We start from the raw sequence: 25467 nt of genomic DNA on the forward strand, positions 1-25467 counted from the left end.
GGAGTCCTTGCACCAATTCACCCCCCAATACAGTGAGACTCTTCTGGCCTCTACAGAGTTTCTAGCCCAGACCCTCCTGGAAAAGGGAAGGGGCTTGGGGAGTGCTACACCTTGCCATGTACCATCAATAAAGTATACTGTACCCAGCACCCCCCCAAAATCAAATGCTATTCATACTCTTCATGTGCTTAACAAAACTGAATCCTTAAATAAAACTTCCTTCTATCTCCATCCTTATGGTAATAGAAAATTTGAAAATAGTTGGATAAAAATTAAAAGGATTCAATGCAATGTAGTAATGATGGTTTTCATCATTTCAACAAATATCATTAAATTTCTTCCTTGAAAAATAAGCAATTACAGAATTTTAGGAAAAAATTATTTCACTGATGATATGATAAATTTTTATTTATCTTATTTTGAAATTAAAATTTTCTAGCATAATTGACATGACAAAAATTTTTTTAAGTTTGTTAATTTTTGAGAGACAGAGAAAGTGGGTGGGGGAGGGGCGGAGAGAGAGAATCCCAAGCAGACTCCATACTGTCAGCATGGAGCAGATGTGGGACTCGAACTCTCAACCCGCGGGATCATGATCCACGCCGAAACCAAGAGTCGGATGCTTAACCAACTGAGCCACCCAGCCCACCCCAAGACATGACAAATTTTAAATCTGAATGTGTCCTTAATGATCATTTTAAAATTGCTTTTAGTCAAGTAAATATATTTCCTAATATACACATTGTTACAGAAATGTAACGTTTGTTCTCCTCATTTTGAGAAATATAGACAGTAACAGTTATAAGAAACTTCCTTTTCTATAGTCCTCTGTAAGACCCCAGTTCACAGAGACACTGTATGAATTAATGGAGTATCTAGAAGACTCTTTAGTAAACCTCTAAATGCCAGTAATGACCACTACTTTTCCTCTTTCCTTGTTGTTTTTATAATTCCCTCCTCTCCGTGCACGCAGCCTTCCTTCTCGGCCCACTTCCGAGGTAAGCCTCATAGGGCGCTGCCAGAATGCTCTCCCCCAGAACAAAGTTTCTCTCTCCGTACTCAACAAGGCACCATTACTATATTCCGTGCTAAAACACCTCAACTCCCGTCAAAAGCAAAGCTATATGAGCAAAAAATAAGACCAGCCAATGAGTAAAAGTTTCTGTAGATATCATAACCAGAACAATATAACAAATTCTGTGAGATGTCAAGGCCCTTGGAATCCTAGCTTTTAGTTTAAAAATAAGTTACACTTTATAAAGAAGCTGGAATGCTTTAATGAAAGAATCTCCTTCTGGATCCATAGTATCATAACAACTATCTTCATTTAGTGCTTGAATCAAAGTAAAAGTATGTTTTTAATTTACTGCACACCATTAATCTAAGAATATGAATACCAAAGTTTACTAACTTTTGTGCAGCCTAATTTAATCATACCCACACATTAATAAATATTTAATTATTCTTTTTGTTTTCATTTCAGACAAATTATATTGGCCTTGATGTCCATTCAATTTTAAGATATTTCACTTTATTTCTGAGAAAAGCCCATGTTGTGGCTTGCAACATCTCTCATTACTGAGGAAGAAAACTGCTGAGCCAAAAGAAACTAATTACAAAGAGATGATGTAGTATATAGAAATGACCTATGGGTATACATTTTCAGTTTTTGGTCCTGTAAGGGAAAATGGAACAGATTATTTTAAGTACTAAACAGTGAACTTTTAGCCTTAGTGGATCATCCCACTGACTACCATCTATTCAATCAAAAGAGGAGACCTTTTAGGACAAAGAAACCTGCCTTTTCTTACACCAGGACAGGAAGCATCAGGAGTGCTTTACTTTGCATTTAAAATGGCCATGCGTCTAAATTGGGCCAAGAAGCACTCTGACAGAAAAGTTTTTTTTTAAATTGATAGATTTGGGCGCCTGGATGGCTCAGTCGGTTGAGCGTCCGGCTTCACCTCAGGTCATGATCTCATGGTTTGTGGGTTCGAGCCCCGCGTTGGGCTCTGTGCTGACAGCTAGCTCAGAGCCTGGAGCCTGTCTTCGGATTCTGTGTCTCCCTCTCTCTCTGACCCTCCCCTGCTCATGCTGTATCTCTCTCAAAACTAAATCAGACTTAAAAAAATTTTTTAATAAAAAATAAAAATTGATAGATTTGACCTGAAAGAATTCAATCAAGAACTGAACAAAAACAAAAAATCTGTTTCATAACAAACACGAAATGCCAATAGAAAATTAGATTTGCATACACCCAAGTGAAATTTACTTTATTGATATAACATTTTTCACTAAATCAAAGTGCCAAGACATGTAATGCTAATATGGTTTAACCAATTTTGGGTCGGGGGGGGTGACCTTGGTATGACTTACCACAACAAAATCAACTTTTCAGTAACACAGATGGTAGACTAGACAGTGCCAATGTTTTAAGCTCGGAAAATGCTTTTAATTTTTTTTTTATTTCCCCATGCTGTGCTTACTGCTCTACATATGTCTCTGACTGCCAAAGAATTGTTAACTAATCGGCATGAGATTCATTCTGTTAGTACACAGCTGGGTACTTTAGTCATATAACATCTGCTTCTCGACATATCTTCTGCCTTTTCTTCATCTACCTCAAAACTGTTTCTGAAAATTGTCACATTAAAGCATTCATGCTTCTCAATATTTGGAACTTGAACCTGATCATCATCACTATGTTTATTACTATCTTACAAAATTATCAGTGGCTTCTGAATAACTAAAAACCCTTCAGTGAACCTAAGCTGTGAAAAATCTGGCATGAGCATCCATTTGTAAAGCACAGGTGAGCCAAAGAATGAAACTTAATAAGAGCCATGCAATAAAGACATTACTCGTTACATATAGATCTCTAAGCTCTCTGAGTGTAGCTCTAATGGAAAAACAATTGATGCTTCAAAATGTGAATATTAAAAAGAAAAATTGTATGATGCTGACACAGGAAAGAACATACCACATTCTACATTCAAGACTCAGATCTTCTATACACTTTACTTTCTAATATAGAGAGACTAATTAACCAGGCCCTGAGTCCCTTTGGATGAGGGTTACTCCAGCATCCTAGCAACAACACACAGAAATGTGAGGCTCAAACACAGACATTCAGCTCACGTTGCACACTATTCCAAGTGCTTTCAAATGGGTTGGAAGTCAGTGAATATCCCTGTATAGGAATAATATACAATGGTAGTTAGAGCTAAGGTCAGTCTCTAAAATGTGAATCAAGTAGAGAACTAATGATAGTATATAATATAAACACCCCGAATACCACTGTTTTCTAGAGCAAATCCCACTCTAGAACCCACTGGGCACGAGGGACACGTCCCCCATCACTCGCAAAGCAGCAGGAGTTCCAGACTCCACTTTCTCTTTCCTCCCCCGCCAGCCAAAACCAACAGGGTGAGCAGGGGGAAGGAGGTCCAATAATTGTGAATAGTTCCACCTCCAGGAAGCTGTGTGGTAGGAGGCAGATCTAAAGAAGATCCTGTTGTTCTGAGTCTCATGAGGGGGCAGGGGAGGTCCCCAACGTAAGATACTAGGGGAGAAGTAGTGGCTTTGAGAACACGATCAACCTTTGGTGTTGAAGCTGAAGCTTTTGGTCTCTCTCAAAACACAGCAACACCTCGAACTATCTGAAGGACTCCAGTGACGCTATAAGGGTGTGTTGCTGTCTCTCTAGGGGTAATTGTGGTCTCTCGACTTTTTTGTTTGCTGTATTGGCTGCGGGGGATGGAGTGGGGGGTGAAGGATGCAGTCAGAAGCTATAGCAGTTTTTGTAAGCATGCTTAAGCCAAGGAGATAAGAAAAAAATGACTGAATAGCTGTTTTGCAAAATGTTAGCACCTAGATCATTAATTCTACAGGAAGGACATAACTGATCTACTCTTGGCTTTACCTTGAGAGGGACGAAAACTATGGAGCTGGCTCTCTTGTTCACTGCTTCAGCCCAATGAAAGGATAAGCGGTTTTCAATGCTCTGCCCTCACGCGCAGCAGCCACGCAACTACTGCGGAAGGTACGTCTCTAATTTCATGGGAGGGACCAGGATGCCCATCCCTCGTGGAGGTGGAAGATGAAGAAGGGTTACTGGTCTGACGCCCCCCACCTCGCAGGCATTCTCGGAGCTGGGGTAACGGCGGGACTGTGGTCAGGACAGCAGTGAAGCTATTACCGCAGTCCACGCCTCCTCGCTGTCTCCAGCTCCTGACATGACGCCGGAGACTTCACAGGTAGCCTGCGACTATGCGAAAAAGAACCTTAAGTCATTGAAGACTATTCGCCAGACTTCTTATGTGAAGCCATTTAAAATCTTTCTTTGCTTGAACCTTTGTTAGTCAGTCTTTCTTTTGCCTATAGCTAAATATAGTGCCATCCAATATGACTGTCATCTATAAAGGAGCACTACAAAACCCTCTTCCTACATTATGTAATTCTCACCGCAATCCCCTAAAGTAGGCAATGTTATTAGCCACATTTTAAAAAAGAGATTTATAGAGATCATCAAACTTGCCAAGAGTTGGGTAAAAGGCAAATTAGAACTTAAACCCAGATCTGTCTGCTGTCCAAGTCCATGTTCCTGCTGCTACCTTGATGACCACCATCAATCGCTTCATTCTTATGACTGAGGAGAAACTAGAGTCAAGCCAGGCCTGGGTTTAAATCCTGACTCTACTACTTACTATGTATCACTGGGCAAATCAACTTCAGTTTTCTGAACTCTAAAATGGAGAGAATAACATGTCCTTCCAAAATTGTTGCGGCAATTGCATTCAATTGTTTCCAAAAATAACTAAGCGTGTTCCCTGGCATAGGAGACGTCCAAACCTCAGTTTCCCTTCCCCCTCTCCATTCAATCATTTAAGTGCTCTGTGCAACGCATGGAGAGACAGCAGAGTCCATTTGTGTTCTCACAAAGCTCACGACCAAGTGACGTGACAAATAACACTGTATAGTCATCTTGGAGGCTTGCATATGATGCTGGGAAGCACAGAAGAGGAGGAGGTGTCATAAAGTGACTGGAGGAAATGACCTGGGAACAGGCCTAAAGAAGCCTGCCCTGCGATGAGAAAGGGCAGGCAACAGCACAAGTGTGCTCTAGGCAGAGGGAACAGTATGTGCAAAGGCACAGAGGGAAGAGAAAACAAGATACTTTTCAGGAACTATGAGTCACTCAATACAGGTGGGCTCATACTGAAGAGTGACAAGAGAAGGGGCCCAAGACTTAGACAAGGAATAGATTATAAAAAATCCTTCTATAGGGACAGCTGGGTGGCTCAGCTGAGCATCTGACTTTGACTCAGGTCCTGATCTCACAGTTCATGAGATCAAGCCTCCCCCCACCCCCCCACGCACTCCCACCCACCCCTCCATCAGGCTCTCTGTTCTCAGGGTAGAGCCTGGTTTGGATTCTTTCTCTCCCTCTCTCTGCCCAGCCCCACCCTGCTCTCACAAACATATGCACACTCTCAATAATAAATAAATGTTTTTAAAATGTTAAAAACATAAAGTCCTTATATAAAAAAGGATGTCTGCCAGTGAGGGTCAAGGGGGTAGCTGAAGAAAAGACCCCCCCCTAAAAAAGGTGGTATACAAACAGAAAAAGGAGACAAGAGTCTGAGGTTCTGAACTATTAACTATACTGCTCTAAATACAAGTTCAAAAAAATATTAATTCTATATGTTTTTGGACTGAAAGAGTAACTGAATATATATAGTATCTATGTACTCAATATATATAAAGGTAGTAAACAGATATGTCTGCCAGTCCCAGACATAGTTAAATAATAAATAAGTGAATGGAAATCAAGTAATTCCTAAATTCTGCCTTCTTTCCCTGTCTACTATGGGGGGGGGATCTGAAAAATACAAATTAATCACAATGAGACAGGCAAGAAAGAGAAAGGGAGGAAAGCAAGAGTCTAGAACAATCGAGTTATTTAATTAGTTATGAATGAAGGAGTAGTAATCCACTTTAAAGGGAATATGTGCTTGCTCTATTTCCAACTCAACTATTCCTATTAAACATTAATAGATAAGGACAAGTTGAATTCTAAGCTTGTAAAGATTAAAAAAGGAATATTAAAATTTAAACAATACAAATATTAAGCAACAGCTATGTAAAGTTACATTAAAAAAAAAACTAATGTAAAAAGTAAGCCAAGCATGGGAGTGGGGAGAAAAAGCATCAAAGGAATTAGATTTCTAAGATTGTTACTTTTAGTTACTTTATTTTTTTTAAGTTTTATTTGAGAGAGAGAACATATGTGGGAGGGGCAGAGAGACAGAGAGGGAGACACAGAATCAGAAGCAGGCTCCAGGCTCTGAGCTGTCAGCACAGAGCCCGACACGGGGCTCAAACTCATGAACTGTGAGGTCATGGCCTGAGCTGAAGTCAGACACTTTACTGACTGAGCCACCCAGGCCCCACTTAATTATTTTAAAACAACCCTAAAGTATCTGGCACACTATTGTTTTTATTCTTATTTGAATTCTTCATCAATGCCATGTTCAAATCACTCTATAGATGTGTCTTCATAAAAACTTGGAACGTCTTACGGGGCAAAGGGAGACCTCATGTGTGTTATACAGACACCCGCCCGGGGAACTTCACTCCAGGATCAGAGACGGAGTACGGCATGGTGTCCAGTTCATCCAGTCCAAGGAACTACCAGACTGGTAACAATCAGCGCCTTTCCAAGGAGCAGTGTGAGTACAGAACTCCTGCAGCACAAGAAAAACACGTCTTCTACTGCTTTTTAAATAATATTTTCCCCCACAACATTCAGAATTTTAAGAGTGACCTTGCTTTCATATAACTTGTCTAGCTACAATTCCGGCTCCCAAAGTGTTTCAACAATAAAAAAGGATGTTTGTTTATTAAAGGATTACCATGAGGGGGAGAAAGTGCCATTTGGAAAAGGGCAGTTTCACATTCCCTTTAAAGTAGTAACATTATTACCCAGATCAACGGTTAAGTAACATCCTTTCCATTTTAAGTACATGAAAAAGGTAATACCCCTCCCAAATAGCGTCGCTTTTAATTTTCAATACTTTAAACCTCCTTGCTGACCTATGGATTAATTCATTAATCGTGTGTAAATAAAAACAGAATAAAAATCACTTAGGCCTTAAATATACAAGCTGCTGTGTAGACTCTTTACCCTTCTTATAAAGCCACTGGCCATGAGAGAAATCTGCTTTTATCTCATTAAGGTTTTCATGTCCTAATTTGGTTTTCTACACATAACAAAATTTAATGTAGAAGGCAATTACATGATTTCACTTGAACTATAATTTCTGTGAATCTATCAAATAGTTTACATTATTCTATAAGAATTCTAATTATTCATCATTTTGAACTGCCCAGATATTAAGTGATTTATCCAACATCAGCTGTCAGAAAATGCATGTTTCTATGCATGCTTTTCAACAAGCATTATTTCCAAACATTTGATTCAATCCCTACAGTCCCTGTGACAAATATAAGGCACTTAAAGATGCGTGGGGTGCTTGGGTGGCTCAGTGGGTAAAGCGTCAGGTCTTGATTTTGACTCAGGTCACGATCCCACGGTTGTGAGACTGAGCCCTGTGTGGTGCTGCGTGCCGACAGCAAAGAAGCTGCTTCGGTTTCTTCCCTCTCCCTTTCTTTGCCCTTCCCCTGCTCTCTCTGAATTAGTTTTTAAAATAACTAAAAAGAGGGGCACCTGGTACCTCAGTCGGTTGAGCATCTGACTTCGACTCAGGTCATGATCTCATACACAGTTCGTGAGTTTGAGCCCCGCATCGGGGCTCAGAGCCTGGAGCCTGCTTTGGATTCTGTGTCCCCCTCTCTCTCTGCCCCTCCCCTGCTCATGTTCTGTCTCTGTCTCAAAAAAAAAAAAAAAAAAAACCATTAATAAAATAACTAAAAAGACACTTTAGATTTAGAGTGATAACCAGATGCTATTTGCATTTCCAAAATCCGTCTCTTATGAGGGAGCAATCCAGAATCTCAGAATACGGTGTGCTGTATCTCACAGAATGGTTACACGGATGCCAGAACAACGTAAAGGCCATAGGGTTCTTCTTTGCCTTCCCTTTCCTACCTGGTGAATATTTATATCCTAGTCTTCTGTAATATTTCAAACCTTAGAGATTTAAATATAAAGACCTCCCTCCACACATCAACTATGTTTAATTACTCTGTAACTCCAGCACCTTGCACAGTGACTGATGTATTGTAAGCCCTCAAAAACATTTATTAAATAAGTGGATGAATGACTGAAACAAGACTGAAAGAATAACTAACTAAATGATATGACTATCTAATAACAAGTTACAGAGAATCATACCATTAGTTCTTTTCAGGTAATAAATCACTTTTCTAAATTGTCCTTAGTTTCTGAAGGCCTCCGTTTACAAAATACATATGCACATTTTCAAAATTCTTCAAGTAGGATGGCAACTGTGAAAATAGAGACACTTCCCAATTTACACATTAATATTTTTGAGAGTCAAGTGGAAGGAAAGAGAGAAAGTAAGTATCACTGTAATTCAGAATGAAAAGAAGTTATTATAATTATTATACTGAAGGTCAAGACTTTATTTAGCTATTTAAAAGTCAGTCAAGAATAATCATTTTGGGTGAAACTCAATGAAACAGAAAACCAAAGAGGCTATTACCATGAACAAATGCTCATTAGATGCCCATTACATATATGGCACTATCATAACGCTAAGAGCTAATTTTCCTTGAGGAAAAAGAATTTAGAACTTCAAACCTGTGTTCTAAAATGTGTAAGACATGCTGTCCTTGGAGACTGACTACCAGGCATTTTACAAGTGAATATCTAAGAAGAAAGTGAACTACTAATCAAAATAGTATATAAATTTCAATGTAATGATTTTACTATGCTTGATTTTCAAAATATACATATTGCATAACACCAAACACTGCAGCTATGAAAATCAAAAGTGATGCAGTACATCCCTTAAAGATAAAACTTCACCAGAATAAAACACAGAAGACTTATGGGTGAAAAATGACATGGAGACAAAAGGTGCCTGGGTGGCTCAGTCAGTTAAGTCTCCGACTTCGGCTCAGGTCTTGATCTCGTGGTTTGTGAGTTCGAGCCCCACGATGGGCTCTATGCTTACAGCTCAGAGCCTGGAGTCTGCTCCAGATTCTGTGTCTCCCTCTCTCTCTGCCCCTCTCCCACTTGTCCTCTCTCTCTCTCTCAAAAATAAATAAGCATTAAAAAAAAACTTTAATGGTTTGGAGACAATGGTAAAACAAAACCTACTATACTAATCTTACTTCTTAAAAAAAAAACAGTGTTATTAAAAATACTACATGTAATTCCATGAATGCAAGAACTTTCCTTCCTTGTCGGTTTTGTTTACTTCTACCCTAGCACACAGTGCCTGATAGAGTAGCTATACAATAAATATTTGTTGAACGGAAATGGAAAAATGTCAGTAAGGCAGGACCTGGTCTTCAAACATCGTACTAAGGAGATACTGAATTACTAATCGCAACTCAGCATTAACCAGGGCTGAAACAGTACGCCAGAGCAACAAAGCACAGAGCATACGGCCAGAAAATGCCTCTGACGAGCGCACCTGAGTGGACCTGGAAGAGAGTGGAATTCACCAAGAAAATGAGGGAAGAAATTCATACTATTTTTTCATTCCATAAACATGTATAAAATATAACTGAAAGTACAGATAAGTGAAGAATCAGAGGACTATTCAGGGACTTGGAGGCAGGATAGAATGGCTACATTAGGGGGGCATAGTTGGGAGGTATAATGAAACATGAGAATTTATTGTCATCAATAGAATGTATATTCATTCTACAAAGGCAAAGACCTCTTTGGTCGTTTTGTTGTTGTTTGTTTGTTTTTTGGTTTGTTTGGTTTTTTTACTACTTGTGGGAGGCAATAACTTATCTCCTTTTATTCACGCCTCTTGAAATGTGATTTTATAGTTCTTCCCATTAAAGAAAAAAAAATATGGAGTCTTTTATTCCATCTGTTGAATTTCAGCCAACCTTGTGACTTGCTAACAGAATGCACAGAATATAACATTGTGCTAGTTCCAAATGTAAGCTTCAAAACTCTTCTATGCTTCCACTCTCTTGGAACACTATTGTTGCATGAAAAGCCTAGTCTAGCCTATTGAATGATGGGAGATACACAGCCCAGTCAATTCCCTTTGCCTCAGACCAGGGATCAGCGAACTCCTTCTGTAAGGGGACAGATAGTAAAAGCTTTATGCTTTAAGGACCATATATGATCTCTGTCACATATTTCTCTTCTGTTTTTTATTTTACAACTCTTCAAAAATATAAACAACATTCTTAGCCTAGGGACCATACAAAGATTTCCAACCCCTGCCTTACATGATGGCCAACCAACTCCCAGCACGGAACTATCTAGCTGATTGTAAATGTATGACAGCCCAGCTAAGACCCAAAGGACCTCACTCACAATGAGCCCTGGACAAATTGTCAACCGATGAATCATGAACTAAGTAAATGGTTGTTTCTTACCACTACGTTCTGAGGGTTGAGTTAATCATTAAAAGTTTACAGATATACTACTCTAGCTTTAGTGCCTAGAACAGTACTTGCCACTTAGTAGACATTCACTAAATACCCAGTGAATAAAATAATGAGTAGACAGAATTACAGGACTCAGAACGGGACACTTTCTGCCAGGCTTTGCAAACTCAAAGGTCCACAGGAGCTAGACAAGTACACTGAGTAAAGTAATCAGTACAGAGAACAGATTCGAAAACATTGGAAGAGAAATCACACCAAGAGGCTAGGAAAACACCTGGGAGGCCACAGACAGTTTAGGCGAGAACAAAGGAGTGGAAACAGAAAACAAGGAACAAAGTCAAAGCTATCTGAGGTAGAAGCAAAAGATTTTAGGGAGCAACTGTCCAACTGGATAAGAATTCAAGATCTAACAATCTGTTGTCTGCAAGTAACATACTTTAGATTCAAAGAAATACTCTTTTGCATAAATGGTGCTGGGGCAATTGGATGCCCACTTGCAAAAAGATGAATCTGAATCTCTTTCTTATCCATACACAAAAATTAACAAACAGACCACAGACCTAACTGTAAAAAGTAAATTACAAAACTCCTAGAAGAAAATATAGGAGTAAATCTTTGAGATCTTGAATTAGCCAATGATTTCTTAAATTTGACACCAGAAGCACAAAAGACAAAACTGATAAACTGAACATAATGAAAACTCTTTTGTACCTCCAAAGACAGCATTCGGTGGCTAAAATTAATAACACAAGAAACAACAGGTGTTGGCAAGGATGTGGAGAAAGGAGAATCCTCTTACACTGTTTGTGGGAATGCAAACTGGTATAGACACTCTGGAGAACAGTATGGAGGTTCCTCAAAAAACTAAAAATAGGGGCACCTAGGAGGCTCTGTCTGTTGAGCATCTGACTTCGGCTCAGGTTATGGGCTCACGGTTCCTGAGTTCAAGCCCCACATCGGGCTTGCTGCTGTCACACTGCCAGCACAGAGCCCACTTTGGATCCTCTGTCTCCCTCTCTCTACCCCTCCCCTGCTTGTGCTCTCTCAAAAATAAACATACATTTTTAAAAAAACAACAATCAAAAACAGAACTACCCTATGATCCAGCAATTGCACTATTAGGTATTTACCCAAAGGACACAAAAATACAGATTTGAAGAAATACATGCCCCCTCAAGTTTATAGCAGCATTACCAACGATAACCAAACTATAGAGAGAGTCCAAATGTCCATCGACTGATGAGTGGATAAAGAAAATGTACACATACACACACACACACACACACACACACACACACACACACACAAATGGAATATTACCCGTCAAAAATGAAATTTTACCATTTGCAAGGACGTGGATGGAGCTAGAATGTATTATGCTAAGTGAAATAAGTCAATCAGAGAAAGACAAATATCATATGATTTCACTCATACGTGTAATTTAAGAAACAAAGCCAATGAACACACAGGAAAGGCGGGAAGAGAAGAGAGGGAAACAAATCACAAGAGACTCTTAACAAAAGAGAACAGGCTGAGGGTTGACAGAGGGAGGTGGGTAGGAGATGGGTAGTAAGGAGGGCACTCATGATGAGCACTAGGTGTTGTATGCAATGAATCACTGAATTCTACTTCTGAAACCAACACTGCAATGTATATTAACTGACTAAACTTTTTTAAAAAAAATCACCATTCAAGAGAGTCCAACGGCAGATTTGGCAAATCCATAGATAGAAAGAAGGTAGGTGGCTGCCAGGGGCTGGAGGCAGTGAGGAACGGGGAGTAGCTGCTAGTGGGTATTGGGTTCCTTGGGGCTGATGAAAATACTCTGAAATTACCTAGTTGTGATGATTGCACAACTTTGTGAATATACAAAAACTACTGAATTGTGCACTCCAAAGGGGTCAATATTATGGCGTGTGAATTATATCTCAAGTTATTTTAAAAGTTAAAAAATAACCCACAGACTAAGAGAAAAAAATCTGTAAATCAGGTATCTGATAAGAGGCTTATATGTAGCATATATGGAGAACTCCTATAGCTTAATAATAAAAAGACACCTAACTCAATTTTAAAATGGGCCAAGGAAGACAGATAGCTAATAAGGTCATGAAAAGATGTTCAATATCATTAATCATTAGGGAAATACAAATTAAAACCAAATGAAATACCATTCCTTACCCACTAGAATGGCTATAATCAAAAAGACAATATCAACTATCAATCAGACCGCAGACAAATCAGAACTTTGAACATTGCAAAGGGAATATAAAATGGTGTGGCCACCTTGGAAATCAGTTTGGCACTCTCTTTAAAAAGTTAAACATAGACTTACTGTATGACCCAGCAGTTCTACAGTTAGGTATCTATCCAGAGAAATGAAAACATATATCCACGTGAAGACCATACACAAGTGTTCACAGAAGTATTACAACAGCCCAGACCTAGAAATATCTCACATGCCCCTCAACTATTCACTGAACCGGGAAAATCTGACATGTCACACAATGGAATGCTACTCAGCAATAAAAAGGAACAACGTGGGGCACCCGGGTGGCTGAGTTAGGTAAGCTCAGGTCCTGATCTCATGGTTCATGAGTTCAAGCCCTGGATTAGGCATTCTGCTGTCAGCACAGAGCCTGCTTTGGATCCTCTGTCCCCCTCTCTCTGCCTCTCCCTGCTCGTGCTTTCTCTCTCTCAAAAATAAATAAAAACATTTTTTAAAGTATATATGTGTATATACATATAAAGTGTGTAATATATATATTATCTGAGTATATATATGTGTGTAGATACACACACACACACACACACACACACACACACACACACACACACACACATACACATAATATATCTGAGCACCTATTATGTGCCAGAGACTCTGGCTTTTATTCTGAGTGAAAGGCAGGAGCCACTGCAGAGCTCTGAATAGAGGAATGACATGATTTGACTGAACATTTTTAAAGGTCACTCAGAGAAGATTAAGGACACAAGGGCAGAGCTTTGAGAACAGTTAGGTGGCTCCTGAAGTGAACAAACCAAGAGATGATGATGACAGCAGTGGAGAAAGTGAGCAAGGGTCAGATTCCAAATACATTGTAAGGTAGAGCCAACAGGACTCCCTGATGTATTACATGTGAGCTTTGAGAGAAACCAGTCAGTCAGACAAGACTGTAAGGTTTTAACTTAGACAACAGGAATGGCATCAAATGAAAAGAGGATGGTTGCACACAGAAACACACGGGTGAGGCCGAGGTCAGGATTTGTTTATAGACACATTCCTTTGGCGATGCATCAGAGAGATAGGAGTGAAGATGTCTGATGATCACTCATATAGAAGAGTGTGAAGTCTAGGAGAGAGGTATGGACATTTAAGAAGCCAGAAACAGAGGAACCAGCAAAGCAGAGTGAAAAGGAACAATAAATATAAAGGAAGAAAACCAAGAGAAGCAATATCCCCAAACCAAGAGAAGAAAGTAGGATCATGGAAGAAAAGAGCATTCTACTATATATATATATCTAGGGTTCTCAACCAGGGGTGATTTTATTCTCTTAAGGGACATTTGGCAATACGTGAAACTGTTTTTGATAGTCTGACTGGAGGAGCAGTCTGTGCTAGCAGCTTCTAGTAGGGAGAGGCCAGGAATAATGCTGAATAGACTAAAATGAAAAGAACCATCTTCCCCCCAAACCCCCACCCCCCTGCTGAAATTCAAACTTCTTTGCTGATGGTGACCCAACTTCTATGTGATTAAAGTTCTAAATAATTGTTATTGCTTTTGTTTTTGGCATAAGAAATGAAAGCTCTTCTGTTCAAGCGCAACTGTGATCCTCAACCATGTACATAAAGATATAACCACAGAAGACCAAAAAGGAATATACCATAACATTTGAACCACAGTTCTCTAAATAGTTTATTATCACCTACATGTTTGTATTTTACACATTTTCTTACAAGAATGTTACACTTAGAGAATTAGGGAAATTTCATACTCTGTGTTGAAGCATAATGGTCACTAAATATGAACGCATGGGAATTAAAGCTGTCTAGCCTGTTATGTAACAGGATTCTGAATTCTGTTGAAAGAGCATACATTAGAAGGAAATCATTTTGAAAAGTAAATCCTGAAGTTTTAGGTTATTTCCTAAGAGCTGTGGATTTAGGGAAAATAAATCAAATGTTAATCCTTTCAAATGTTATGAACCGTACCAGCAAATTCAGTGTTCAATTAAATGGTTTACAAGTACAGTCCTAAATGAAGTGAAACAAAAAATATCAGAGAAATCAAACACCAGCCAGGCGTGAACCTGATCACAGATGCTTCTCTGATAAAATTTACAGACCCAGGAGTACCTGGAGGTAGACTCACAATCTATTCCTGAAAGTGCCAACTGGTCAGCCCCATGTCCTATCTCCTGCAGGCTCTTCACTGAAGGAAAAATACAGATGGTCACTAATAATAGAAAGTGATGCTTATCCGCACTAAAAATCAAGGATTGCAAATTAAAGCCATAAATATACCATTTTATGGCCACTGGGATCGAAGAAATTCCAATCGTGGAAGAAAATGTGGAGCAACAAAACTCATATATACATTATTAGTGTGGTAGGAATCTGTTATATTTACGGTTGCAATCCTTTCCTGTTAAAAGTATTACAAGTATCTAATTTCTGATTTGCCTTTTCACTTACTTTATGGTACTTCCTAACAAACAGAAGTTTCTAATTTTAAGGGAGCCAAATTTACTGATTTTTATTTAAGATAAACAGAAAATCCTTCTTTAAAAAAAAAATCCTTCCCTATCCCAAGGTCACAAAAACATGCCTCTATACTGAAAATTTTATTTTTTTAATAGTTTGTTTTCAAATTGGTTTCCATATAACACCCAGTGCTTCTCCCCACATGTGCCCCCCGACCATGACCATCACCCCCTCCCTCCCTCCCTCCCCCTCCCCCTTCAGTCCATGGTTCCTCCCTCCCCCTCCCCCTTCAGTCCATGGTTCGTTTTCAGTATTCAGTAGTCTCCCTTGATCTGTGTCCCTCACTCTCCCCAGCTCTCTTTCCCCCTTCCTCTCCCCATGGTCCCCTGCCAGATCTCTCCTGTTAGACCTAAGAATGCAAACATACGGTATCTATCCTTCTCTGCCTGACTTATTTCGCTTAGCATGACACCCTCGAGGCCCATCCACTTTGCTACAAATGGCCAGATTTTGTTCTTCCTCATTGCCATGTAATACTCCATTGTTTATTTATACCACATCTTGATCCACTCATCAGGTAATGGACATTTAGGCTCTTTCCATGATTTGGCTATTGTAGAAAGTGCCGCTATGAACATTGGGGTACATGTGCTCCTATGCATCAGCATTTCTGTATCCCTTGGGGAGATCCCCAGCAGTGCTATTGCTGGGTCATAGGGGAGTTCTATCGATAGCTTTTGGAGGAGCCTCCACACTATTTTCCAGAGCGGCTGCACCAGTTTACATTCCCAACAGTGTAGGAGGGTGCCTGTTTCTCCACACCCTCGCCAGCATCTATAGTCTCTTGAGTTGTTCATTTTAGCCACTCTGACTGGTATGAGGTAGTATCTCAGTGTGGTTTTGATTTGAATTTCCTTGATGAGTGATGCTGAGCATCATTTCATGTGCCTGTTGGCCATCTGGATGTCCTCTTTGGAGAAGTGTCTATTCAGGTCTTCTGCCCATTTCTTCACTGGATTATTCATTTTTCGTGTATGGAGTTTAGTGAGCTCCTTGTATATTGCCTCCTAGACCTCAATCGCAGCAATTTCTTCCTCGACACATCCCCAGAGGCAAGGGAATCAAGAACAAAAATGAACTACTGGGACCTCATCAAGATAAAAAGCTTCTGCAAGGCAAAGGAAACAATAAAAAAAACTAACAGGCAACCGACAGAATGGGAAAAGATAGTGGCAAATGGCATATCAGATAAAGGGCTAGTACACTGAAAAATTTAGAATCGGGTCCAGCTCATTAAAGTAAAAGGAGCAGGGTGGCCCAGAGGTTAAGAGCACAGATACTGGAGCCAGACTGTGACCCTGGGCAAATTATCTGGTTTCTCTGTGCTTGCCTCAGTTTCCTCACATAAAAAATGGTGATAATAATAGTCCCTATAATTAAGGATGGATGCAATGATCAAATGAATAAATGTGCATAAAATGTCAGAACAAGGTCAAGTATATAATAAGCACTGCAGAAGTGTTAGCTGTTTTTATTCAGGTTTTACTCTACCTGAATTTGATTTTATGTAGGGTATGAAGCAGAGGTCCCATCTCATTTTTTCGCATATAAGTAGCTAATTATTCCAGCAATATACAGTGAATGGTCTATCCTGTTTCCACGAATGTGCAGCAGGACATATCAAGTTTCCATGAAGATCTACTTCTGTGCCTCCTTTCTGCTTCCCCAGGCTATTCATCTCTGTGCTGCTGCCTTTACACCAAATCACAAGTTCTTGACACTAATTATTATACAATATAGTATAGACCTAGCCCCCAACCTACCTCGTTCTTCGTTGAGTTTCCAGGATAACTTGTCCTTTGCAAATTTTAAAATAAGATACCACACTGCATTTTTAAAAACTATTGGAATTTTGAATGGAACTGCATGAATTTATAAATCAATTTGTTAGATACTGACTGAATGTTGTTACCCGGTCTCCCTACCCATAGATGTTCTCTTTCTCTCCATTTATGTATGACTTTTTATTTTTATTCAATAAAATCTTATTATAGTCCCTATAAAGGTCCTATACATTTCATATGTAGATACATACTTGTATCTTTTTGTGTAATAAATATTATCTTTTTAAAACATACTTTTTGGCTTTGGATTTAAATGCCATTCATGTTGTCATTCATTACCTTATATCCAACGACTAACTAATAATTACTCTGCAGACTCCTTGGAGTTTTCTAGGTAGACCATGCTGTCTTCTTCAAATAATGCCAATTTTTTTCCTCCTTTCCACTTATTAAATCCTTAGATGAAAGCACTCTTTCATTTATTTGTCTTGTCTCATTAAGTTGGCAAGAATTTTCAACTAAAAATATATTTGCAATAACTCATAACTTAGTTATATATTTATCATTTATAAATAATTTATCATTTCCAATATAAGGTAGAAAGAGATGGTAAGCAACTTTGTTATGATGTAAAAAAAAAAATAAAATAAAATATCGTTTCTACTACCTTATTATTTAGTGTCTTGCTCTTGGTTTTTAGTGGATTTCAAAGGTTAGGTAAATTTCTTCCTATTCCAAGTTTGCTAGGCATTTTTACCATTACTGGAGACTGGTGAATTTTATCCAATACTTTTTTTGTATCTATTGAGATGTTACAATGTCTTTGCCTTCCTGTCTGGTCATGAAAATACAACTAAGCTGGCTTTTTCTCATATATCATTGCTTAATTTGCTAATATATTAAAAGTTCTGAACCTACATTCATAAGTGAAACGGACTAGTAATTTTCCTCTCTCATACTGTCCTTATTTGGTTTTAGTATTCAAGAAATACTAACCTCACAAATTAGGTTTTGTTTTGTTTTAACTTTCTGTATACCACTAGAATTACCATTCTTTAGATGTTTGAAATGCTATCTGAGCTTATTTTCTTGTAGGAAGATCTCAGATTATCAACTTATTTATTCACTCAAACTTTTTTCAATTTCTTCATCAGCCAATTTGGTAACACATTCCTTTAGGAACGTGTCTACTTCATTTAAATTTTCAAATTTTGCAGCATGAAGATGTTCATGAATTCTCTTTAATATCTGCAGCATAACATCTTTAAGAAATAATTTTCTATTTGCTAGGTTTTATCTCATTAACTTCTGCTCTTATTATATCCTTCTTTTTACTTTGTTTAAATTTATACTTTTTAAAATATACTTATTTATTTTTGAGAGAGCACATGTGGAGGAGGGGTGGTGAGAGGGAGACAGAAGATCCAAAGCAGGCTCTGCAGACAGGGTGACAGCAGTGAGCCCGATGTGGGCCTCGAACTCATGAACAGCAAGGTCATGGCCTGCGCTGAAGTGAGAAGCTCAAACAACTGAGCCACCCCACCCAGGTCCCTCTGTTTAAATTTACTCTAATTTACTTTTTTTTTTTTTAACTTGTCAGTCACACGGTTAATATATTAGTTTCCAGTCTTCTTATAGTCCTTTAAGGCTATAAATTTTTCTGTGAACACTGTTTTAACTGTAGCCTAGAAGCTTTGGTTTATAGTAATTTCATTATTACTCAGTGCTAAATATAAATATTTTTTAAATGATCAAGATTTCTTCTTTGATCAAGGAGTTAGGAAGATATCCCCCCCATATGTGTGTATATTCGTGTGGAAAGGAGGGTACTTTTTTAAAAAATATTTTTTAATGTTTATTTTTGAGAGAAAGATGGAGACAGAGCATGAGAGGGGGAGAGGCAGAGAGAGAGGAAGATACAGAATCCAAGAATCCAAAACAGGCTCCAGGCTCTGAGCTGTCAGCATAGAGCCCAATGTGGGATTCGAACTCAGGAACCTCAGATCATGACCTGAGCCAAAGTCAGACACTTAACCGACTGAACCACCCAGGTGCTGCAAGAGTGAACTCTTTCTAACTTCATTCTATTTCAGTCAGAAATGTGATCTGTTCAATAGAGAAATTTGTTGAGATTCTTTTTTTTTTTTTTTTTTTTTTTTACCTTAAGCAGGAGCTGGCACACTGAGACTGGGAAGCCAAATCCAGCCCGTCACCTGTATTTGTAAATAAAATTTTACTGGAATACAGCCACACATGTATGTTTACATATGGTCTATGGCTGTTTTCACTCCACAACAGCAGAGCTAAATAGTTGCAAATAAGGTGCAAATAGTTGCCAAAAAAAAAAATCCCCACATGACCCACAAAGCAGAAAATGCTTAGGATTTGACCATTTACCAAAAGTTTGCAAAACCCTGGCCTAAAATAAAGCCTGGCCAATTTTCATGAATGCTCAGTATGTGCCTGAAAAATAAGGGGGTATATTTTCCAACTGTTGGGAACAGAGTGCTACATATATATATACATACATATATATCTATATATATATATTCACCAAATCAAATTTGTTAATAATGTTCTAGCATCTACAATTTCACTTTTGTCTGCTAAATCTAAAATTACTAAGAGGTTTGTGAAAATCTTCTGCTAGGATGATGGATTTGTCAAATTTTTCTTACAGTTCAGTCTCTTTTCTTTATAGTTGGGAGTCAGACTATTAATGATTTATACAAACCTAGAAACAGCTTCCTAGCAAAAATCAACATTTTATCACAACACAGAGCCCTCTCAGATGCTAATAATATTTTGCCATAAAATATATTTGGTCTCATAAAACTATTACTACACAAGAAGTATTCTGGTTAGTATTTGCTGTTTTCCCCCCCACGGTTCTCAATCTCTTTCTGTCCTCAACCTTCAGGTGTTCTCTCATGACTACATTATTTTCCTTTTCAGTTTGACCTTTGTCTTTTAGCTGAAAACAAAAGTCTGTTAATACTTAGATTACTGATATTTATTTTTACCATTTTATCTTATGTTTCCTATTTTGCCCACAGCTATTTCTCTTTCCTCCTTTTTGTTACATTGACTAGTTTTTCTTCACTATATATTTTTTTCTTTCCTCATTTAGAAGAGATCTTATTTTCATTCTCTCAGATATTAAGCTTTAACTTCCATATTTACAATATGAAATTTAGTTTTTCCCCAAATAATGTAAGGGCCTTAAGATGTTTTAATCTAGTTACCTCCTTCCCACTCACATCAAACTGTAGTATGGTAGTTTGGGGTGTGTTTTTTTTATGTTTTTTATTTATTTTTGAGAGACAGAGAGAGACAGCGCAAGCAGGGGAAAGTCAGAGAGAGAAGGAGACAGTGGCTCAGTTCATTTAGCATCCGGCTTCAGCTCAGGTCATGATCTCACAGTTTGTGGGTTTGAGCCCCGCATCGGGCTCTGTGCTGACAGCTAGTTCAGAGCCTGGGGCCTGCTTCAGATTCTGTGTCTCCCTGTCTCTCTGACCCTTCCCTGCTCGTGCTGTCTCTGTCTCTCAAAAAAATAATAAATTAAAAAACATTTTTTAAAAAACTTTAAAATACTTTTGTTTGTAAACTGTATTTATATTCCAATAACTAAGGTCTACTGGGTTTGGTTCTTTGGTTTGCTAGTCTACTTTCACTCATGGTGGCTTATTATGACGGTAATTTCTGACTATGTGCTATTTTATGTAACTCTGTGGCAAATCCTTTGCAGCTTCGTTGAAGATGTTCACTTCCAAGCAGAATCAGAGTATGGTTCTGCCAAGCACCTAGAGCATTTATTAAAGATCAGGTCCCATCTTAAATTATATTTCTAGATTGAGGCTTTTTCAAATGGTGCAAACAGCACTAATTTAAACCCCCAATGCACACATGAAGGCCCATGAGAGGACACCAATTCTTGGGGGAGATTTTGCTTTTAACCTCTATTCAGAGATAAGACCAGAGAGAACATTTTCTTTCCCTACCTCTTTTTCTTTTTTTTATTTTATAGAGAGAGAGAGGGAGAGAGAAAGAGAGAGAGAATGCGTGAGCGTGAACTAGTGGCGGGGGGCAGGGGTGAAAATAGAGACTGAGTGAGAGCAAGAGCGAGAATCTTAAGCAGGCTCCACACTCAGCACGCAGCCTAACATGGAGCTCAGTCTCACGACCCTGGGATCACGACCTGAGCCAAAATCAAGAGTCAGACATTCAACCCACTGAGCCACCCAGGTGCCCCTCTTTACCTACTTCTGGAGGGTGAGAACATTCTTCCCCTTTACACTTGCTCGCCCTTTCCTTAAAGTAGTCTCCAATCTGACATCCCAAACTGTGGAAGCCCTGATCTTAGTCCCTAGCACCTCTGTGCTCTAAAGTTACAGGTCATCTAGGTCCATATACTATTGTCCCCAGGAGACCCAGTGGCTTCAAAGCCACCTCACTTCCCTGCTTTACTGCTTGTTCCTTTTTACAGACTCATCCACTCATTCAAAATGACTTTCTGTTGGTGGTCTTTTCTTTTTTAATGAATCATGTTTTAAATATGTTTTAGAACGGAAAGGTTCAGACAGTTATACTGGGAGGAAAAACAATGAATACTTTAACTGCTCAGACTGAAATCTGATGAATGTTTTCTTGACTGCCCCACCTAATGCCACAGCCATATCAAGTTTTTAAACATTTTCTAGCTTAAAAGAACTGAGGCAGTTACTTGAGGATGATCTATCCCAATAGGAAAATTCCTTTGGAACAAGAATTTAATAAGTCCGTTCATTCAGGTGGTGATGAAATCAAAGATTTAAATGTGGGAATATTTGTATTAGAACAATTAACCAGATAATTACCCTTGTGTGAATGTGATTGAGGAACTACTTCAAAGACATGAGATGATTTACTTAGTGTTCTATTCAAATCAGGGTGCTGCACTTCCTTGTCATAGATCCCGCAGCATGAGTTCTACCAAATTCTATAGCACCTATATCTCCTGTAATTAGGTCTCCACACACCACCTCTCTTTCATATTTTTAAGAAACATTACAAAACCAAAGTGCCCTATATGACTTTGTATAATATTATTCATTTTAACCAAAAAGTCTCAGTTTAGAAAGGATGTTTCTTAGGGAGCCGGTATAGATGGTTATTATTATTCTTAAAATTGTATATATACAATTATATAAAAGAAAAGCAGAGAGAGAGAGAGAGAGAAATTGAATAATGAGATGGGAGAAAGACTTCTCACACACTCAGCTGCATTCTTATCATGTGACATCCTGGTATCTTTCTAATTTTCTTCTTGGTTTTCTAATGTTATGTGCTAAACTGTGTTCCCCAAAACTTTGTACGTTGAAGTCCTAATCACCACTATCGCAGAATGTGAGTATATTTGGAGACAGGTTCTTTAAAGGGGTGATTAAGTTAAAATGAAGCCATTAGGGTCAGCCCTAGTCCAGTATGACTGAGGTCATAAGGAGAGGAGATTGAGATAGAAACAGGCACACGCGCGCGCGCACACACACACACACACACACACACAATGTGAAGATAAAGGAAGAAGACAGCCATCTATATGCCAAAGCGAGAAACCAACCCTGCCCATATCTTGATCTCAGATGTCTAGCTTTCCAGATTTGTGAGAAAATATATTTCTATTGTTTAATACAAAACAAAAAACAATTTAAAATCTCCATTTACAGTATCACAGGGGCTAACTTATGACCTGTAAGTACAATGGCCCACATGTGATCAGAGTTCTGCTAAAGATAGCACCTCTATTTCTTTTGTCAAATAGTTCAATATCTACTATATGCCAAGTCTGTGCTACATAATAGAAATAGCACAGAGAAGTATGTAATTTCCAAAACCAGCAACTGTGTGAACCTTTCTCTGGTCCCAAGACCTTCTTAGACTCTAGTCTGATAAAATAAGAGGAAATAAAAAATGTATTTATTCTGTTTCTTATGCTGTATTATTTGTTTAAAATCATGTCTAGGGACGCCTGGGTGGCTCAGTTGGTTGAGCATCCGGCTTTGCCTCAGGTCATGATCGCACAGTTCATAGGTTTGAGCCCCACATTGGGCTCTGTGCTGACAGCTAGCTCAGAGCCTGGAGCCTGCTTCAGATTCTGTGTCTCCCTCTCTCTCTCTCTGACCCTCCCCTGCTCACACTGTCTCTCTCTGTCTCTCAAAAAGTAAATAAAAGACATTTTAAAAAAAACTAAAAAAAATAATGTCTATTCTGTGGCTTAAACAGTTGATAGTCACAAGTATCCCGAAAAGCTCATGCCACCTCGTAGTCTATTTTATAGCTCTGCAGGGTTGCATATAATGAATGGTAGGAGTGGGGAGGCTGGTGGTTCAGAACCAGTCATTCAGCTAGGGAAAGAACCAAGGCAACTGACTACCCAAGCTCTGAATCACAATATGGCTTTGTTTTTCTTGCTATCATCTAAGCAGCTAACATAGTAAGCAGAAATAACTATGAAAAAATGTAGTAAAAACTGATAAGAGGATTCTAGAATTTACATGCAAATTTGAAGGATTACTAGGAACAAAGCTGGAGAATTTCTCTAACAGTTATCAAGACTTATTATAGGGGCGCCTGGACGGCTCAGTTGGTTAAGCATCCAACTTCGGCTCAGGTCATGATCTCGCGGTCCGTGGGGTCAAGCCCTGCATCAGGCTCTGTGCTGACAGCTCCGAGCCTGGAGCCTGCTTCAGATTCTGTGTGTCTCTCTCTCTGACCCTCCCCTGCTCATGTTGTCTCTGTCTCAAAACTAAATAAACATTAAAAAAGACTTTGTAAGGACTTATTATAAAATTAAGACAGCATGTTGCTCGAGCAAGGACAGGCAACAGAGCAAACGAACAGAACAGAGCCGTACTGTCCCATATAGTAGTTACCACACATGTGGGACCCCTGAGCACTGAAATGTGGCTAGTGCAGTTCAGGAACCAATTTTTTTTTAATGAATTTAATTTCAGACTTAAACTTAAAAAATTTAAATACAGCGTGGCCCAACTTAGGTACATGAATTTACTTCTTAACTGTAAATTTTATGGAATCTAAATACAGGTCAAGTATGTATGATGACAATTTTATGTGAGTTGAAATGCACTGTAAAATATATCAAAGATAGTGCAAAAAATATAAAATATCTTAATAACTCCATGTTGATTACATATTGATACTATTTTGAGTTTAATAAATATATTATTTAAATAAATTCAGCAGTTTCTTTTTCCTTTTCTTTTTAATGGGGCTACTAGAAAATTTATAGTTACACATATGGCTTACATTTGTGACTTGCATTCTACTTCTACTGAACAGTCCTGGCTTAGGATGTCCAGAAAAAGACTCACTCACATATACCTGATTTATAGCAAAGATTACACCGTAAGTGAAATGGGGAAAGGATGGTCTTTTCAATAAATGGAGCTGAGTGAACTGAAGGGGGGAAAAAAGGAATCTTGAGCCCTCACACAAAAAAAAATAATCAATTGCTATTGGATTTGTATCTAAATGAGAAAGCCAAAATAATAAACTAGTTGGCAAAGAACAGAGTGTCTTTATTACCTTGGGTTAGGCAAAGATTTCTGTGAGATTTCTCCTTTTTTTAATGTTTATTTTTGAGAGAGACAGAGCATGAGTTGGGGAGGAGCAGAGAGAGAGGGAGACACAGAATCTGAAGCAGGCTCCAGGCTCTGAGCTGCGGGGCGCGAACCTGTGAACTGGGAGATCATGACCTAAACCAAAGTCAGACACTTAACTGACAGTCGTGCAGGCGCATCTATGCAAAGATATCTAAACAGGATATAAAGTATTATTTTTTTAATTGTTAAATTAGACAACACTAAAATTAAGAACTTCTGCTCATCAACAGACACCAGTAAGAATGAAAACGCAAGTCAGAGTAGGGATAAACGGCACATGAAGGGGGAAGCACGTGAAAGAGTATGTGAGACACACACGTGCACGCACACACACGAGAACGTATCCACTGTACTTACACCTTAATACTTTTTAAAAGATCTTATTTTTAAGTAATCTCTACGCCAAACATGGGGCTCAAACTCACAAACCCCACGACGAAGAGTCTCATGTTCCATCAAGTGAGGCAGCCAGGCACCCTAAAATCTTAATATATGACCATTGTCTTCCTGTCAATATGTTGTGCTTAAGCAAATTTTCAAGCAACTGAATATTACCCATTCAAAGAACAAAAATTTTAGCCAAATTTCATTCATTTTATAAATGAAATTTTTCCTGGTCGTGAAAGATTTTTTTTTCCTGGTTGTGAAAGTAAAGATCATGCACAGAAAACCTACCTTTACACAGACCACA

General features: G+C 38.6%; 1 protein-coding gene across 1 annotated transcript in view; it reads right to left on the bottom strand.

Annotated features, from left to right (window-relative positions):
* The window catches only part of MAGI3 (membrane associated guanylate kinase, WW and PDZ domain containing 3), a 234503-nt gene that overhangs the window by 173387 nt on the left and 35649 nt on the right, over positions 1–25467 (bottom strand). The window lies entirely within an intron of this gene.

This window comes from Suricata suricatta, chromosome 8 (assembly GCF_006229205.1).
Source record: "Suricata suricatta isolate VVHF042 chromosome 8, meerkat_22Aug2017_6uvM2_HiC, whole genome shotgun sequence".
NCBI lineage: Eukaryota > Metazoa > Chordata > Mammalia > Carnivora > Herpestidae > Suricata > Suricata suricatta.